Source organism: Aquarana catesbeiana, linkage group LG11, assembly GCF_042186555.1.
Source record: "Aquarana catesbeiana isolate 2022-GZ linkage group LG11, ASM4218655v1, whole genome shotgun sequence".
Classification (NCBI taxonomy): Eukaryota; Metazoa; Chordata; class Amphibia; order Anura; family Ranidae; genus Aquarana; species Aquarana catesbeiana.
This window is the reverse complement of record NC_133334.1, coordinates 57,225,352-57,242,832: the sequence shown is the minus strand read 5'-3', so window position 1 is coordinate 57,242,832 and position 17,481 is coordinate 57,225,352. Positions and strand designations below refer to the sequence as shown.

General features: G+C 46.6%; 1 long non-coding RNA gene across 1 annotated transcript; it reads left to right on the top strand.

Annotated features, from left to right (window-relative positions):
* The first annotated feature begins 4,181 nt into the window (after positions 1–4,181).
* LOC141112058 (uncharacterized) lies at positions 4,182–8,866 on the top strand. The gene is made up of 2 exons (XR_012236520.1): positions 4,182–5,114; positions 8,376–8,866. It is a non-coding gene; the product is annotated as an uncharacterized lncRNA (long non-coding RNA).
* The last annotated feature ends 8,615 nt before the right edge of the window (positions 8,867–17,481 follow it).

The window sequence follows — 17,481 nt, the reverse complement described above, 5'->3', positions numbered from 1 at the left end:
TGCTCCCTCGCTCTTCCCCCTCCCTCCGGCTAAGCAGAACAAGCTGCCAATCAGAAGAGACTTGAGGGGCATGAATGGGACATGTAGTCTCAAGGAATGGAGTATTCACCGAAGTCCATGGGGCCTGAACTTGACCCTGCTTTTTGAAGAGGGAGCACGATTTGCCCAGGAAAAAATTCACCAGGACGGCGCAGTGTTATGGGGAGAGTTGGTGAGCGGTACAGTTACAGTTGTCCGCCCCCCGCATACCCCCCCCCGTGAGAGACTGAACTGCTGAAAAACCACCAAGCGAGTACTATGTGGGGGAGACTGGAAGAGTGAGAGGACGTGTTGCTGAGCCACTGCCAGGATATAGACCTTGCTGCAGTGCCTACTGGAGAGGTCACAGGCAACCAAGCAGTGAGCTTTAATGATGTGCTGTTATTTCTAGCAACCATTAAGTGGTAATGATGCACAGTAACCTATAGCAACCAATCAGTGAGCGGTAATGTGCAGTAACTTTTAGCAACAAAACAGCCGTTGTGTGCTGTTTCCTCTAGCAACCAGTTATTGAGTGGTAATGATGTGCTGTATCCTCTGGCAACCAATCTCAATTGCTGCCTGATCTGCTGTAGTAAACTGATTTTGAGTCTAGCTGCTCTCCTAGCAGATGGAGAGTGAAATTGCATGGCGGCAGCGGCAGTGTGTCCATAAAGGGCGCAGCAGCGCCACCCCCCCCTCTCCTGGCACCGCTCTAATCCCCATAGATAGATTCATGCATTGCATGAATCTATCTATGGTCGCTGCTGACACCCCCTATTCAGGTGTCCGGCCCCTTTTCAGGCACCTGAATTACAGTGGTGGGGGTATTTTTTGGAAGCACCTGATTAGAGCCGTCGGCTCTAATAGGTGCCCAAAAATGTGAGAAGCTGGCGCAACGCTGTGCGTTCGCTTCTCACTCAGCTGTATGTTAACAAAACGAAGGAATTCGCTTTGCTAACATTGAACCCCTTTCATCCAATCAGTTGAGCCGGGTCTGTGTTAGCTGTCACCTGATTGGCTGAAACGACAGGCGCTGTGATTGGACACCTATCAGGCGTCCAATCATAGCAGAGGAGGAGTGGGCGGGAGAAGAAGTCTGGGAGAAATGGAGGACACCGCCTGCAGCCGTCACCCACTGCTTACCTGAGACAAGGTAAGTGCCGGGCAGATGGGGGGCACAGTGGCTGCGTTTGATGGGTGTTTTTTTTTTTTTTTTTTTCAGTTTGTTTGCACCCCCCCAAAAAATTTTGAGCACCAGCCGCCACTGCATGGCACGTGGCCCAAGAAAATGTATGCCCAGGGTCCAATAAATATTAAAGACAGCCCTGGGTAAGGTGCAGGATAGTTGTGTGAATCAAGAGTTAGCTTTGCAGGAGGGACCACCATACCCAGGAACCCCTCTTGTGCTGCCACTGAATGACTGTGTCAGTGCTTGTACCCAGCTGCTGCATCACCAGGCTTCCCTGTATCCCTAACTTTGCAGCTCTGTAATCAATACATCATTAATGTGTATGTATAGCCAATACTTTATTATAAACCCCTTGTTCCGTTCCGAGATTTATTCTCCGTATTTTTTCCTGTTGGCTAATGAAACTGATGTGAAAAAGACAATCAAAAGTATTGGGACACCTGCCTTTACAGGCACCTGAACTGCAATGACATCCCAGTCTTAGTCCGTACGGTTCAATATTGAGTTGGCCCACCCTTTGCAGCTAGAACAGCTTCAACTCTTCTGGGAAGGTTGTCCACAAGGTTTAGGTTGCGTTTATGGGAATGTTTGACCATTCTTCAAGAAGCGCATTTGTGAGGTCAGGCACTGATGTTGGATGAGAAGGCCTGGCTCGCAGTCTCTGTTCTAATTCATCCCAAAGGTGGTCTATTGAGTTGAGTTCAGGACCCTGTGCAGGCCAGTCAAGTTGTTCCATCCCAAACTCGCTCATCCATGTCTTTATGGACCTTGCTATGCACTGGTCCAAATCATTTGGTGGAGGGGGTATTATGGTGTGGGGTTGTTTTTCAGAGGTTGGGCTTGGCCCCTTAGTTCCAGTGAAGGGAACACTTAGGGCACTTTCACACTGCCAGCACCCAGGTGTCGGCGGTAAAGCGCCGCTATTTTTAGCGGCACTATTCAGCCACTAGCAGCGGGCACCTTTTAAGCCCTGCTAGCGGCTGAAAAAGGGTTAAAACCGCCAGCAGCGGCGGTTTGCCCGATGGTACGGTGGCGCTGCCCATTGATTTCAATAGGCAAGGGCGCTTTAGGATTGATGTATTCACTACTCCTACAGCGCTGCAGAGAAGCCGCTTGCAGGACTTTTTATGATGCCCTACCAGCGCAGCGCCCCGGTATGAAAGTACTCAGGCTTTCACACTGGCATTGCAGCTGAGGCTTTTTTTTTAGCGCTAAAGTGCCTGAAAAACGCCTCCAGTGTGAAAGGGGTTTTAAAGCCAACTTTGTGGGAACAGTTTGGGGACGGCCCCTTCCTATTCTAACATGACTGCACACCAGAGCACAAAGCAAGGTCCATAAAGACATGGACTTAGCAGGGGTGGGGGAAATGAACTTCAAGTACAATAATTCACATTATAATAGTAACTAAAACATATAAAATTAAGTGTAACAATCTAAAAAATGTAAATTACAAAGTGCTATAATGAAGGAAACCTCCCAACTAAAAAGTTGCCATTAGATAGTTTGTATTGCAATTATCTGTAGAGGGGTTTCCACCATCCCTGCTAAGTTTAATTTGTTATGTCTTGTTTTCAGTGTGATGTGTATTATATGTGAAGTTACAATAAATATCACAGAGATCGGTATTGTGGTAATATTGAAGTTTATTGAGATTTCCATACATTGGAGGTTCCACCATTATTGTTTAGTAAGTTAGTGCTGCACTTTTTTTTTTTCTGTGCTTAGCAGCAAACCTTTTACTGACACTTTTTTTATTTTACCTCCAGTAGTTTATTGTAAATAGTAGTGTGGTGATTACTTAATATACTAAAGATCGTCATGTGGCCCCCCCCATGGATAATGTGCCTGGCTGCTGAGTTCATCTCCCCATCCCTGCACTCAGTGTACTGATGGGCACTAATAGTTGCCCCTGATTGACACTGATAAGTGGCAGTGATTGGCAGGACTGATGGACACTGATTGGCAGCACTGATAGGCTGAACTGTTGGGCACTGATTGGCAGCACTAATGGGTACTATAGGCTGCACTGATAGGCATTGTTAATGGGCAGTAATTGGTGGCACTGATTGGCACACATAGGCGGCACTGATTGGCAGCACTGATGGACACTTACTGGCAGCGTTAATGGGCACTATGTGGTGGCACTGATAGGCGGCACCGATTGGCAGCATTGGTTGTCACAGGTTGTCACTGATAGGCAGCATTGATTGGCACTGGCAGAGCAGAGGGGGGATTTCACACACAGCAGACAGTGAGACTTGTCAGATCCGCTCTGTGTGTGAAACTGTCTGCAGATCATGGAACTACTTGCAGGAGAGATCACAACTCAGCCGGGATGGGCGGGACTAAGCAGCTATCAACACCAGCCAATGATTGGGCTGCTTAAGAAAGGGGGCGGAGCCACATAAATAGAGCGGCCCGCCCACACTCCATCCCATTGGCTGATGTGTGATAACTGTTCGGTCCCGCCCACCCCCGACATCCCCTCTGAATAGTGACAGCTGATCTTTGTCTCTACAAGCCGTGACATTATCTGACAGATCTCACACTCAGCGGCTCTGACAACACTCGCCATCTGCTGCCTGTCAGACTGTTCCATAGACAGCAGTGGCGTCACTAGGGTTGGTGTCACCTGGTGCGGTAAAACATGGTGTCACCCCCCCCCCCCCCCCCCCCCCCCTAGGCTGCCCAGCAACCTGCAGGCAGCGCACGGTAACGGGGCGCACCCAAAACCAGCCCCTGTAAATGATAGTATAGGGTGGTATAGTGACAGGTTAGGGTAGTATAGAATGGTATAGTGGCAGGTTGGGGTTGGTCCAGGGCAGGTTTGGGGTGGTACAAGGCAGGTAGGGGTGTGTGACAGTGTGCTGTGCAGTAACTCATACCATACCTCATACTTGCAGATGAAGACCCGGGCGGGTGGGCGGGGCTGTGTCCTCGCCTCGGCTCTATCTCCTTCAGCTGTGGGATCAGCGTGAAGGGGTCTGTGGGAGGAGTGGAGGAGGCGGCCACACCCCCAGCTCCGCCCACCTAATCCGGCTGCCACGGGAGATATTGGAGATCCCCGAGTGACAGCTGGGGAATGTTGTAGGCAGCCTCCCCTGCACGGCTGAATGCCCGGCCCGCACCGCTCCACTAGAAGCTATAGTGTTTAGCGGCGGCCTCGGTGATGGTGTCACCCCTCTGGCGGCCGCACCCCCATAGCAACGCCCCTGATAGACAGCCAGCGGGGGTCACACACAACATTTCGGGGCAGATCTCCGGGAGACAACACGGGTGATTAGGGTGTGCTCAGACACTACCGGCACACCCCCTGTGCACTCCTATGGAGTCTTCCCTCAGACCAGAAAGGAGGAGAGAAAACACTGAGAGATCATTACACAAGCCGGGTCCAGCTCTCTATTGTCCCCCCCCCCCACATCCCCCCACTGGACCCCCCTCACTGATAAGGTGACATCACTGATAATGACACTTACTATGTTCTCCGATAGATGGAGATGAAAAGCCGGGGATGTAGTTTCCGATTAGTCCACTATTGGGCGCTGTGCCGGTTCTGTCAAAAAAGCTGTCGGAAGACACGCCTTCTCAGTGACGCAGCGACAATAGAAATGGCGCCGCTAAGCTGTCCCGTGCTCGCTATGAGTCATCCACCCGCCGCCTCCGCCAATCAGAGGAAGCGCGTGGATGACCCCCCCTTCCCGCCTGCTCAACGGTAGCCACGAGCTCGCGCTCAGCCCCGATCTACAGAGACAGGAGAGGAGTACAGAAAGCTGGAGAGAGGATTCGGGTTACTCCTCCCTCCAGCCTGCAGGTGGCAATAGAGAGCTGTACAGTGAGAGAAGGCTGCCGTTCTACCTCCGTCTCTATCCCCTTGTCACATGACTGGAGGAGGAAAGATGTGTCTGTAAGTACGAGGGGGGAGGGGAGACAACTTACCCCACACCTTCCATCTCTACTCCTCCTACAACCCCCCTCTATTCCTTATACCCCCCCAGACACCCCCTCTCTTCCTCATCTCCCCCCAGACACCCCCTCTCTTCCTCATCTCCCCCCAGACACCCCTCTCTTCCTCATCTCCCCCCAGACACCCCCTCTCTTCATCTCTCCCCCCCTCTGTCTTCACCACCCCCCCCAGACACCCCCTCTCTTCCTCATCTTCCCCCCCCTCTCTTCCTCATCTTCCCCCCCCCCTCTCTTCCTCATCCCCCCCCCCCCCCCCACAGCTAAAGAGCTGCTCGATTGTTATCACAAGCAGCAGGAGCGGACGCCCTCCCCCCAATATAAGTACTAAGTTCCGTAGTTTGTCGTCATTTTCAAAGCATGACATGTTAGGATTATATTTACTTGGTGTAACATCATCTTTCATATTATCCAAAAAAAATTGAGCTAACATTACTGTTTTGTTTTTTTTTTTCAATTCATTGAAACGTATTTGTTCCCCAAAAATTGCATTTGAAAGACCGCTGAGCAAATATAGTGTGACATAAAATATTGCAACAACCACCATTTTATTCTCTAGGATCTCTGCTAAAATTATATATATATTTGGGGGTTCCAAGTAATTTTCTAGTATGGTTGTACCGATACTGGTATCAGTGCCGATACTGAGCATTTGCACAAGTATTGGTACTCATCCAAATGCCCCGAAACTGATACCTTCGGGCTCGGTACTTTCAGCCATTAGCTGAAATTCTCCACTAACAGTTGAAATGTAAAGACAAAAAATGCTGGCAATTATTGGTTGTTAAAGAACGGGGCCACCGCATCCTTAACAACCAATCACATGTCCTCACGATTTCCCTCCCTGCCTCCTCCTCCCCTCTCACCAGCTGTCATCAGGTTCAGGGCCGCATGTCCGTGTAAACTTCCTGCATTAGAGGTGAGCAAGCCCAGCCCCCCCATCCCACTGTCCTCCCCCTCATCCCACTGTCCTCCCCCTCCTGCCGGGTGCAGCTCTCACATTTATCTCTGCTCATCCATCCCCGCTCCACTATTTCTGTCAGTCTGGCCGGGAGCAGGAGTGAGTCCCGTGTGGTCCCGGCACAGATCTGTCCTTTCCTTGGCAGCTGCACTGCTCTGCACATAGCGAGGCTTCTCCCAGTGCCCTGTGTGTCCGTCCTCAGCCTGGTGGACCCCTCTCTCCCCCCCCTCTCTCCCCCCCCTCTCTCCCCCCCCTCTCTCCCCCCCCTCTCCCCCTCTTCCCCCCCCTCTCCCCCTCTTCAGCACAGACACACGGCCAGCACCACTGCAGCAGGTCAGTGTGTGATTAGATCCCCCCTTCCTGCAAAGTGAGGGCTCCCTGGGCTCCCTGGAGAATAGAGAGCAGTATAAATATACAGTATATACTGCGCTGATGTGTCAAATACTAATTATGTATATAGTGTTAATAACCTGAAACTGACATAGAAAAGTGAACTCCAATATCGATGCCTAAATATATCTTGGTGTGTTTATAATCTGAAAATTTACATCTATAGTGTCCATGTAATTCCAGCAAATAGGACTGTTTGTACTGGAGTTTTGATTTCACCAACCAGTAGGAAGTTGGGATTCGAACAATTAGGTATTATGTATGATTTTTTTTTTTTTCATGCATGGACACTATGGGGGTTATTTACGAAAGGCAAATCCACTTTGCACTACAAGTGCACTTGGAAGTGCAGTCGATCTAAATCGAAGGGGGAGCTCTGAAATGAGGGGAAGCTCTGCTGATTTTATCATCCAATCATGTGCAAGCTAAAATGCTGTTTTTTATTTTCCTTGCATGTCCCCCTCAGATCTACAGCGACTTTACTTCCAAGTGTACTTGCAGTACAAAGTGGATTTTCCTTTAGTAAATAACCCCCTATATATATGCTAATTTTCAGATTATTAACATGCCAAGATATATTTAGGCATCGATATTGGAGTTCACTTTTCTTTGCCAGTAATTTTTGTTTTATGTTATTAACACTATATAGATCATTAGAATTTGAGACAGCAGCACAGCACATATATTTATACTTCTTTTTGGTGGGGAACATTGGGTGTTTGCACCAGCTGAATGTATTCAATCATGTTTATTTAAGTGGCAGCGCATACGTTTATTTTTTTTTTGTTTTTTTTTGAATAGAAAGCAGTAGCCAGGATTGTGACTCCCCTTCCCACTTTATCAGCCCTCCGTTTTTTTTTTTTTTCTCATTTAGCACATCTTCACCCCAACCTCACCCAACTCCCCCTACATCCCAAACCACCCCTTTACCTACTCTTCTATAGGTATCGGCAAGTACTTTAAAAAAAAGTATCGTACTTGTACTCAGTGTCAAAAAAATGGTATCGGTGGATCCCTATTTTTCTAGCAAAAAATACTGATTTTAACTTGTAGGCAACAAGTAGAAAAAGGCCTGGTCTTGAAGTGGTTAAATCCCTGTACTGTTTTTTGACTACTGTACTGCTTTTGCAGCCTGGGCAGTGGTGCTGCTTTGTCCCTCTGCATGATGGGTCATCACACAGCTTACCCTGCAGACTCTCTACTTCTCCCTGCCAGAGCTGCTGGGCTGGAGAAGAGGAGAAAGAGGACTCTGCAGGTGCTGGACAGCGGCCCCATCTACCACTCAGACAGCAGGAGGGCAAGGATTGGCTGCAGAATATCCCGGGGAGAGAAAGCCCACCCAGGGAGCTGCGTAGGGCTGCAGGGATTTGTGGGGGGTGTGTGTGGGACATGATGCAACCCCAATCTCTGTAAAGAGCCAATGACTTGGCTCTTTAAACATGTGATCAGCTGTGTCCAATCACATCCGATCATATGTAAATACGGAAGTGTTGTCGTTTATCGGCTCTCATCACCCCATATACTGTCGGAGTGTGAGGAGAGCCAATCAGCAGCATCTCTCTGCAGGGGAGGCCTGTACAGATCATCAGGGCACTGATTATCGGTGTAGCCCCAGCAGTGTCCATCAGTGCCCATCATTCTTTATATGTACACTGCACAGTGCCACTTCTCTTGTCCCCTGTGGGTATAATTCTCAGTATTTGTTCTTATTCTGCATGTAAGGAATCAGCACAGTAGCACTTCTCTTGTCCTGTATGTTGGGTGTAATTCTCTATAATGCTGTAATTCTTTCTGGACTCTACAAACATTGATGTGGCCATAACGGCTTTTCTTATGTTTTTGGATTTCTTCCAGGACACTCATGGAAGGATTGCTGTGCCATATGAGACATGACACCATCCCCTCTGAAGCTAGTTGGCATGATTACCTGAATGGGCCACTTTTGATAATTAAAAGCAGAAGATCTACTACATCTTACACAAGTACATAGATTGTGAGCTGTCTGGTATCGGGAAATGGTGGGTCACATTACAGAGTCATCAGTATGGTGGTGGGGTACATATATTGTGGGGTGCCCCTTATGATTGGAATGGATGGGGAATCATACATTGCAGGTTGTTGGGTACAGGTGCGGATGGAAGAGGGAGTCAGTTTGTAGGGTGATCCTTAAGAAATGTAGGGGGGGGGGGGCGTGATCATCACAGATTAGGGGGTGCTCATTACCAGATACATAAAGTGATGACAGACCTTTACCATTCTTGATAGTCTCACTAATGTAAAAATGTTTACTAAATTGTATTGCTGTCTTTTGTAAAACTAATAAAAACATTAGAAGCAGAAAAAGACCAAGTAGTCCATCTTTTTATTTTTTTTTTGTTAAGTTTATTGTCTGAGTATAGATCTAGGTTTGTCCCAAGTATGTTTGAAGCCATTTACTGTTGATGGTCTCACTACCTCTGCTGGTAGTTTTTTCCAAGTATCAACTTCTTTTGGTAAAATAATTGTTTCTAAGATTAGAATTGAATTTTCCTCCAGGTAGTATAAGGTCATGTCCCCGTGTTCTTGATTTTGGTTTTAGATCGAAAAAACTGCCCTTCTGAACCTTGTTCACCCCCTTGATGTATTTCAGTGGTTCTCAATCCTGTCCTCAAGTACCCCCAACAGGCCATGTTTGCAGGTTTTCCTTTATCTTACACAAGCGCTTTAAATCAGAGTCGATGGCTTGGCATTTTGGACAGCTATTTTTTCTAAGATAATTTCCCAAAACATGGCCTGTTGGGGGTATTTGAGGACAGGGTTGAGAACCACTGATTCATTTAAGAGTTTAAGGCCGACTTCACATATGTGCGGGTTTTCCCGCATCCAATTTGCATGCCGGGGAGCAGATTGCAAAAGGGTCATGTGCGTGTTTGGTTCCGGTTCAGGTGCAAATTCAAGCAAAAATTCGCACCTAAAATCGGTGAACAGGCACCAACCCGCAACCGCACATATAAGAATCCGGCCTCAATCAGGGCTCTCCTTTCCTCCAGACTGTACATATTAAGTTCCTGAATTTGCTGTCAATATGTTTTATCCCCCAAACCTTTCACCATTTTTGTTACCCGTCTCTGGACATGTTCTATCTTATCGATCGCTTACAGTTGGCATGTTTGCGGATGTTCAGGAGGAGGAGCAGGAGTCACAAACTGCCCAGGATTTAGGATGGAGAGGGAGTCTCAGATAGCCAGATGGTCCACAGTGACCTCCTGAGTGCCTTGTGAAGTCACCTGAGGGATGGGGGGGGCATTTCACTGTTTGATTATCACAATGAAGCCTCTTGTACTCACAATAAACCAAACTTATCATCTCTGCTAAAGACCAATTTATTCATTTGAACTTTCTATCTAGGATTACCTATACCCCCAGTGTTTGCATCACATCAACCCTACCGTCTCCCCTATCGGCAGCAGATATCAGACTGAGATGGGCACCTTTTTATCACATGGTGTGGAGTTGTTCTTAAAGCAGAGTTCCAGTCATTTGTGTGTTTAATAAAAGGCAGCAGCTAAAAAAACTGTAGCTCCTCACTTTTAATAAACACACACTTACCTGTCCCACTCACCCCAGCACTTTTCTTCCTCTCTCGGTGGTGCCGGCATCACTACTATGGGCACTCGGCTGTGACAGCTTGCGGCATCACAACCGGGTGACCACTGTGCATGCGCAAGTGGTGCTGCACTCTGATTGGTCCTAAAGTCTTCTAGAACTTGTCTTGTGTCCCAGAAGACTTCAGGAGGGAGGGGGAAGGATAACTTCCACTTCCGATTGCCTAAGGTGACCGGAACGGAAGTGGCTGCGTGTTGCTGTCAAAATCGAGGTACCCCTCCTCCCCAGAAGCTCCATTTCACCCTCAGGAGCTGGGGAGGAGGTCTTAAAGCGGAAGTTCCACTTTTGGATGGAACTCCGCTTTAAATCCCAAATTGGGGAACGGCAGTGGTCACATTGAGCTACAGGAAGTAGGTCCAAGCAACAGAATCCATTGATCTGCTTTTTACCTGTAGCCCCCCTTAGGGTTGCACCGATACTGGTATTGGTGCCGATACTAAGCATTTGCACGAGTGTCGGTACTTGTGCAAATGCGCCGATACTTGAAACCATTACCTTCAGGTTCGTTTCTTTCATCTGTCAGCGGGATTCCCCGCTGACAGATAAAATGTATACAAAGGAATGCAGGCAGGCATCGGTTGTTAAGAAGTGGGTCCACCGCGTCCTTAACTGATGGGATTTCTCATCCCTTTTGTGCCAGCCCTGCCCACTTTGCTCCGTTTGTTGTGTCCTCCTCGGGCTCCTGCCAGGTGACTGATCTGCCTGGTGAGTAATGTGTCCTGCCCCCCCCCCCACACCACCTCTGACGACTTTCCCCAGGTGTCTCAGCTGCTGCAGAACTTCTTGGAGGGGGAGGGCAGGTCTGCTGGGTGTTTTAAGTGCAGTGATTGGCAGCTGTGCAGTTCCCAAATACCCCCCTCCCTTCCCGCATATACAAACAATAACCCCCTCCCCACCTCTCCACCCTAAACAACTCCTGGGGGTTGTAGGATTGTCATATTAACCTCAACTTCCATGAAAAGCCAAGAACAAAACTAAACATATATGTGTCAAAATACTTTATTAAAAGAGTTTACACTGGTACAGAATGTTTTTATATAACATAATAAAATGATTTCCAGCATTTCAACATATACACCAAAGAATAAACTGCAAGGAGTATCCCGAACCAGAACAAAATACTTTAATATCCATACCCTAACTTTTTTTTTCCCAATAAATTCTAAGCCCTAGGCAGGCCATACATTAAACACTGTCCCACAATTAGCTGTAAGCACACTGTAAAAGAAAGGAACCACCCTACAAACAAGAAGGTATAGGGGGTGATAATGTGGCTGGCCCCACCCATAATAGTGTATACCTAGCCTAATACAATCCATGATCGCCGATCTTTCCCACCCTCGGATGTTCAGAATTTTTAAAAGCGGTAGTAAAACGCCAGACAAATAAAAACAAAGGGCTCCCCTGTAGCTTTAAAGCGGTTGTAAAGTGACAAATCACAAATCCTGGAATCCCCTTGGAAGATATATTGTATGTATGTTTTTTTTTTTTTAAATTTATTTAGTGAAATCCCTTATTTTACAGTGCTGCTATGTGATCACATGACCCCCCCCCCCCCCCCACCTGGCGCTCTCCTTCCCCGATCTGAGGACTACAGTGGGAGGGGAGAGGTGAGATTCCCCTATGACATCAGCTGGGAAGAGAGGAGGAGAGTGGTAGGAGGTCATGTGACCACACAGCAGCGCTCTGAAATAAGGTATTTCGCTGCACAATTCTTTAAAAAAAAAAAAAAAACATATACACTGCACAGTATATCTTCCTGTAACAGAGGAGAGTCCAGGATTTGTGATTTTACAGCCAGAGCAGACTAGCGGGGAGGAGATGGCTCACATACACAGACTCCCGAACTGACAGGAAGGGAGGGGGAGACTGCAGGATGACAGAGGCACGTACACTGACCACAGTATGGATCAGCAGGCGTGATAACCGTGGTCCGAACACTCAGGGGGACACAGGAACAGGCAGGATCAACCGGGTATTTTACAGCATAGAGAGGGACAGATTACCCAGCACAAAACGCAGTGTTGTATATCTGGCTTTAAAAGGAACAGGATTTTTTTTTTAAGAGTTTCAACCACTAAGTCATAATGTAGTAGTATGTATCGCATACTAGCACATTATGGCAGACTTACCTGTACATGGAGCCCTCCAGCGCAGCACTGTCATGGCTCCCTGGCCCTGCCATCTTCACCCTGTCTTCCTTCTGGGTTTACCAGCTCAGTGAATTGGGGTCATGAGCGGTTATATAGCATAATATTTATGTAAATTGTTTTTTAAAGAACTCTGTTAACTTTAATACACTTTATATATTTTTAGTCTTGCAGTGTTCATTAGTAGCTGCAGCAAGTCAGATAAAGCCCACCTTATTTTCTGGCTGGAGGACATCCAGCATCATCTAGCACTTTTCCCACGCTGCATGACTGCTGGCCTTCCACTGGATTTCACTTCATTCAGTTATGGAGGTGAAGCATCACATGTGTCTGTGAACTAGGGTGGCAATGCACACGGTTGCAGCACAGTGGTGGGTTCTAGGGTTAAAATAGGTGTTAAGGAGGCATCATATTGCTCTTTAACCCCGTCATTACTGGGCATTTTTACCCCCTTCCTGCCCAGGCCACGTTTTAGATTTCACTGCTGTTGCACTTTAAAGCCTGGTTCACACCTATGCATTTTTGCGGAAACACACTATAGTCCATTTAACATGGTTTGCTATGGATCATGTTCACATCTGTGCATTTTATGGAAAGGGCCAGGGACCAGCAGGTTGTGTTTTTGATTCCATAGACTTCAATTGATCAAAAACGTGTATTGAAAAATGCAAAATGCACAAGAATATGCAACCTGCATAGGTGTGAATCAGGCCTGAATGACAACTGCGCGGTCATGCAACACTGTACCAATATAACATTTTTATCATTTCTTTTCACACAAACAGAGCTTTCTTTTGGTGGTATTTAACCACTTGCCTACCGGGCACTTACACCCCCTTCCTGCCCAGGCCATTTTTCAGCTTTCAGCGCTGTTGCACTTTGAATGACAATTGTGCGGTCGTGCTACACTGTATCCAAACACATTTTTTATCATTTTCTTCACACAAATAGAGCTTTCTATTGGTGGTATTTAATCACTGCTGGGTTTTTTAATTTTTACAAAAAAAAAAGACAAACATTTTTTACTTTTTTCTGTCAGTAAATTTTTGTAACTAAGTAGTTTTTCACCTTCACTGATGTGCGCTGATGAGGCGGCACTGATAGGCTGAACTGGTGGGCATTGAAGAGGTGTCACTTATGGGCACTGATAGGTGGCACTGATGAGCACTGATAGACAGCACTGATGAGCACTGTTAATTGGCACTGATGGGCACTGATAGGCGGCATGGATAGGCATTACTGATGGGAATTGATAGCAGTGATGGGCAGCACTGATAGGTGGCACTGATTGCCAGCACTGACTGGCATCTCTAATGGGCACCGATTGGTGGCACTTGTGGGCAATGGTGGCCACTGGTTGCTGCCACTGGTGGGCACTGATAGCTGGCATTGGTGGGCACTGATTGGTGACACTGTGTTACACTATTGTAATCAGGGCACTGATGATCACTGCCCTGATTACATTCCTACATGCCCCCCTGTGAACAGATGCCGCTAATCGGCTCTCCTCTCCTCACACTCTGTCAGTGTGAGGCGAGGAGAGACGATTACCGGCACTTCTGTGTTTACATGTGACCTGCTGTGATTGGACACAGACGATCACATGGTTAAAGGGCCGCGAACGTGGCTCTTTACAGAGAAAGGGGTCGTGCCATGTCTGAGCAACACGGCACTCCCGCGATCGCCGCGCTGCACGCCCCCGCGGGTGTGGCCGATCTGGGATGCCATCATATGATGTTGTCCCAGAACGAGAGCCACACCACCCTGCCATCATTTGACGGTGGGCGGGTGGCAAGCAGTTAATCACCTCTTGGTTTTTTGATTTTAAGCTAAACAAACGAAAAAAAGACTGAAAATGTTGAAAAAAAAATGCGTTTTCCTTTGTGTATGTGTTAAAACGTTGCAAATAAATAATTTTTCTTCATAAATGTAGGCCAAACTGGGTTCTGCAACATTTCTTTGGTGACTAAAAACGAGCAGGGGTTTATTATTTAGTCTGTAGGAAAGTTTGATAGAGTCCAGAAACTACTATGGTGTATATATCTGAAAATTGATCAATCCTCATGGCCTGATGGATCTCATTTCTTGAGGCCTGAAAATGTCAGGACAGAACAAATATCCCCCAAATGACCCCTTTTTTGGAAAGAAGACAGTCCAAGATATTTAGTAAGAGGCGTGGAAAATTTTTTGGAAAATGAGGAAACTAAAAAAGAAAGTTTTTTTTTTCACAATTTGTTTCTTTTTTTTACATACTGTAACCAATGCAGTGCAGAATCATCATATAACTGGTGTGGTAGAGATCAGGGACACGGACTGGTGATAGTATGTAAAAAAAAAAAAAAAAAAAGTATTTTCTATTTTTTTTTTAATTACTTTTTTCTTTACGATTTTTTTTTTCACACTGTGACCACAGAAATACAACTGTTGCTGACAGTGGGGGGATAATGCCCCAGGGGCTGGATAAAAGCAAACAAAGGGCCACATTTGGCCCCTGTGCTGCAGTTAGATGACCTCTGTGTTAGAGGACTTAGCTTTGGGTGAACTTGTATAGCACTGGATGACACAATATTGTTCTAACAGAGGATTCCCAGCGTACGGCTTTCTCCCTTTTTCTGATTATTGCAGACCTTCACCCCGACAGACAGTGTGGGTATACCTGGCTCCAGACCCTCCCTCAGCCACAATTGGATATTTTTATTTACTCTTTTTTTTTAAGTGCTTTTTTATTTTCTTGTGCTGGCATTCTCTGTCTAGACAAGAATAATACTGTGTACATGTATGCAGATGTGCTGAAGAGCTCTGCTCAGCAAGGTTTTTAGGCACAACTCCATAGGTGCGCGATGACAGGACAGTGAAGGTCGTCCAGAACTCCTTTTCCTGCGGATGCTGAGCACACCTCTGTCAGGATCTGAAGGTCTGGCAGAGCCGTTCGGCACATCTGCACATGCACCGGACAATCTGAAATGGGGGAGCCAGTGGAGTAGGGCAGAGCCATGATCAAGGGGACTTAAAGTGGTTGTAAACATATACCTAGTGAAGTGACTGGCCTCAGGTGATACAGAGATGAAAAGAAATCCTCCTACATAAGTTGTACCTGTTTGTCTACAGCCGTCTTTCCCCCACATCCAAAGTGCAAAATTTACAGGATCTCTCAACTATGAAAAGCAGGGGGCGGAGAGCTATGAGAGCTGATTGGAGGGAAGAGACACACCCCCTTCACAGCACACAGGAACCAAGCTGAGGCTGTCAATCAGCTGGAGCTCCCTCCCCTGTCACCATTTTTCTCTTGGGGTCAAGAAAACTTGTCAGAGTGACTCGTATAGTGGACAGAAATGACACTGAGGGGTTTATTTACTAAAGGCAAATCCACTTTGCACTACAAGTCCACTTGGAAGTACAGTTGCTGTAGATCTGCGGGGGGACATGCAAGGAAAATAAAAAACAGCATTTTTGCTGGCACATGATTGGTTGATAAAATCAGCAGAGCTTCCACTCATGTCTATAACGACTGCACTTGGAAGTGCTCTTGTAGTGCAAAGTGGATTTTTTCTTTAGTAAATCAACCCCTCAGTGCCCTGGATTGAGACAAGTACACACTATAGAGGGATATGCTTTGTTCATATTTCATGTCTGAGGTTTACAACCAATTTAAGTTCCTCTGTAAAAAATCTTTGAAATGGTATATTTGAAAAAAGAAAAGGTAGTATATAAGAAGCTTATTGTTTGGGTTTAGATACGCTTTACGAATACATTCAGTTTGTTACTCAGGACGTGGCCAACGCACACACATGGATGTCGGCTGTATTTGCAATGATGTTGATACTCCCAAATACTTCTTACGTGGGAATGTTACTTTTGATGCATGAGACCAACCAACGAGATCACTTACCTGAGAAGAGTGACACAGCAGTCTGGTTTCATACTCCTCATTCATAGTAATGATCCCACGTACGTTCTCCTCTTTAATCAACTGCAGGAAACACATGGGTGTGAATTACATCTTACACACTGAAAATGACTATATCACATAGGTCACACAACAGGGGGGATTAATACCATCCAATACTTTGTATAGCCATACATGAAAAACGTTGGAGGTTTATTACTATGAAGCGAGCTATATAGGGTAACCCTTCAGGTTAAACCCCAAATCAACTTTCAGTTTAAATCAGATAAACACATTTCAGGTTCATCAAAACAAAAAGGTTTGTATGGAAGCAGTGGTCTCTCTGCAGTGGCCTAACATGCCCCCTACTGGTTTGTCATTTTTTTTTTTTTTTTTTTTTACAGGTTAATAATTTTTATCTTATTTTTCTTTACTGAAGGCCTGCTTGAAACTCCTTCTGAGGGGACAATAATATTATTCAAAGATGGATTGTAAGCTGATCTAACATAATGGCTGTCTGCTAACACTCTTTATTTAATGCACTAAAGGCCTTCTTCTGCCAAAATGTTTTATATTTGGGATGGACTCACCCTGGACCGGGGCTTTTGGAGGGAACTGAATGCTGGCCTCTTGCCTACTGATTATGGGCCTTGGATTTTGGGGGAACGGTGCTCTTTGTGAGTTTTGAGGTGGTGTTACTTTGGATTCAGGTCCATGTCCCCCCAAGACACACAGACTCTGGGAACCCTGTATATGCCATATTAGAAATAGTGACCGATTCATACTGTTGGGACGCATACTGTTAGAAGATGCTGATGTCATCAACTCCAGCCACCTGTTGTCTGCTATGATGTAAATACCGTATTTATCGGCGTATAACACGCACCCCAAGTTTAGGAGGGAATTTTAAGGAAAAAAAACTTTTAGGAGGGAAGTTGAAGGGAAAAAAACTTACATTTAAATGCCCATCATTGCAGCCTTGTCAGTGCAGCCTTGTCAGTGCAGCCTTCCCCAGTGCAGCCTTCCCCAGTGCAGCCTTGCCCGAGTGATCCCCTGCCATCCTGGGCTTCAAAATCGCCGACCGCGATTTGAAAATGGCGTCGCCGACACTGAAATACACAGAGCCGGTCCTCGGCTCTTCTCAGCGGCTCTCGTTCACTTTCGGCTCCACTCGTAGTCCCGCCCGGCATGGGCGTGACTGTGAGCGGAGCTATCGGAACCTAGCCGAGTACACTTTTTCGGGTAGCGTCGAGTGAAGCCGAAAGTGGCCGAGAAGAGC